Source organism: Palaemon carinicauda, chromosome 5 (assembly GCF_036898095.1).
Source record: "Palaemon carinicauda isolate YSFRI2023 chromosome 5, ASM3689809v2, whole genome shotgun sequence".
In the NCBI taxonomy this organism is placed as follows: domain Eukaryota; kingdom Metazoa; phylum Arthropoda; class Malacostraca; order Decapoda; family Palaemonidae; genus Palaemon; species Palaemon carinicauda.
Genome location: NC_090729.1, coordinates 43,019,016 through 43,021,515, shown reverse-complemented (window position 1 = coordinate 43,021,515; position 2,500 = coordinate 43,019,016).

Genomic DNA, 2,500 nt, shown 5'->3' with positions numbered 1-2,500 from the left:
AATGATGTCATGTTAAGATTTATCGTATGATTTTAGACTGGAAACAAATATATATTAAAGTCAATTAATTAATAACCATTCATGTACAACAAAAAATATAATGATGTCTAATAAATCTTGCTTTGAGAATTCTTTTAGGAATATGCGCTACAGAAGAACAGTGATAAAAGTGCATATGATTTCACTATTGTATAAAACATATCGACCTAAATTTATAAATGGGAAGCTTATGTTTGAAAAATGAAAACATACGCACAAGTATACACTCGTGTATTTTGATACCTTTATACATCACTAATTATAGCAAAGAAATTCCACTAATGAAGATAACAGTATTAGAAATTAAAATAATAGAAACACCTATTATTTTGCTTTTAATAAGGGTATTTTATAGGGGACCTTTGAGATTACGGGAGTTTTTATATATTGAAAGGGAGCTATTAATTTCCCCCGATATCAAACTTTTTTTTGAGCTGAGTTAAAAGCTTGCTGAAATAATCTCTCTTAGGAAGTGCGATGAATATGCCAAAATAATCTCCAACTGCCATTCACCATGATCTCATCTACATATGGCATTCGAGCTATTTCTATTATAGTTTAATTTTTAATCCTGTTCTGCCAAATAAGTCCCAGTATTCTCCTGAGGGCTTAATTCTCAAATCTGCAAAATCTGTTGAATGTCATTTCATTGTCGTAACAAGACTCATATTCATGCAATAACGCCGATCTAACAAAAGTGATTTATAGCCTAGTTTTTTCATATGTAATTTCAGCCGATTTTATTTCCAAATTTTACTCAACCTAGCAATGATTTTTCTTATTCATTAAGCTCCAATTTTAAAGATTATTGTTCCTAAAAAATCAAATGATTAAACCTCATTAATCCTTTCTCCCTTCAATGGCATTTCATATTTCATTGAATATATCCTTCTCATCTCTGCCTTCCTTGTACTTATCTGGTTTGCAATCTTTGAAAGTACTGTGGTGTTCTGCTAAGAAAGATCATCAGCATACTCTATATCAGCCAATTTCTTGTTTCCAATGCAGTCACAGTGCACACTATCAAATGCTTTTTCATAGTCCTTAAAGGCCATCAAAAGTGGATTGCTATAATCTACGCAATGCTTTCTCAAATATTTTAAAACCAAATTTGGTCACAACAACCTCTACCTTTTCTAAATCCTGTTTTTTTCATCTCTCAGCTTTTCATCAATATTTCTCTCTAGTCTCTTAAGATTGAACAAAGTATATACTAGCATGGCAACTCACATATGTGTGATGCCTCTTTAATCATTACATCAGTCTTTTTTTCCATATTACCAACACTCCTAGCTCCTATTTATCAGGTTTTGCCTGTTCACGCTACATTCTACTAAATACTCGTGTAAGTATTCTGTGAGTCATTTCACTTTCGGCCAAGCTCAGCAGTTGTTCCGTCTTATCTAGGACCTTTTCATGTCTTTACTATTTTATTATGGTTTTGACTTCAACCACACTGAATTCATTCATGGGCACATCAAGGTCTTCCTCAGATTTAGGTACAGCCATACCTCTTGACACGAAAGAATCTGCTTAAAAAATTTTTGCGCTGCGAAGAGTTTTAGGAGTCAGTATCAAAAAAATGTTTCATGTAGCGATAGGAGGTACGTTACGAGATCCTGAACGTATCCGAGTCTGATTTCAAACTGTATGCCGCCCAGTCTGGAAGCTCGCCACCATCCTTCCGCGCTCCCATTGGTTATCTTTCTACTCAGATGCTATTTACTTCCAGAAGAACCTGTCCTCTTATTGGTCATCATCTACTGTACTGTACACCATCATGCATCTGTACATTAGCGTTCCTCTTTTTTTCTGTTCCAGCAACTGTGTCTTATGCATTGACTTTGTTTGTTATTTTCACTTCGTGAATATTGTACTGTATCGTTTTGCGATATTACGTGACACTATTAGCCATTGTTAGACAGGCCACCGCCATCTTTGGTGATATTGTGCAGGTTCATGTCAAAGCCGACGCAGGTGAAGGGACATTGAAGCGGGGACCCGTCAAGTTCAAGACTTCTCGGGGTTGGTTTGAAAAATTTTAGAGACTATCTGGCATTCATTCTGAGGTGCTCATAGAGAGGCTGCAAACTCGGACACAAAAGAAGCCGAAGCCTTTGTTAAAACACTCGATGAGTTAACTATCCAGGGTACAGTTCCCAGAAAGTCTTCAATTTCGATGAAACAGGGCTTTTTGGGAAGAGAATTCCTGGTCGAACTTTCATCACCGAAGAAAAAGAAGCTACCAAGGCATCAGCCTATGAAGGACAGCTTATCCTTGCACTCTGTGCAACTGCCAGTCGGGATTTTAAGGTGAAACACCCGCTGGTGTATCACTCCGAGACTCCTCTATCCTTCAAAGCCCACAAAGTGATGAAGGATGAGGTTCAGGTGTTGTGGAGGGCTAATGCAAAAGCGTGGGTAAAAGAACCTTGTTCAACGAGTGGGTAAATCTTTGCAT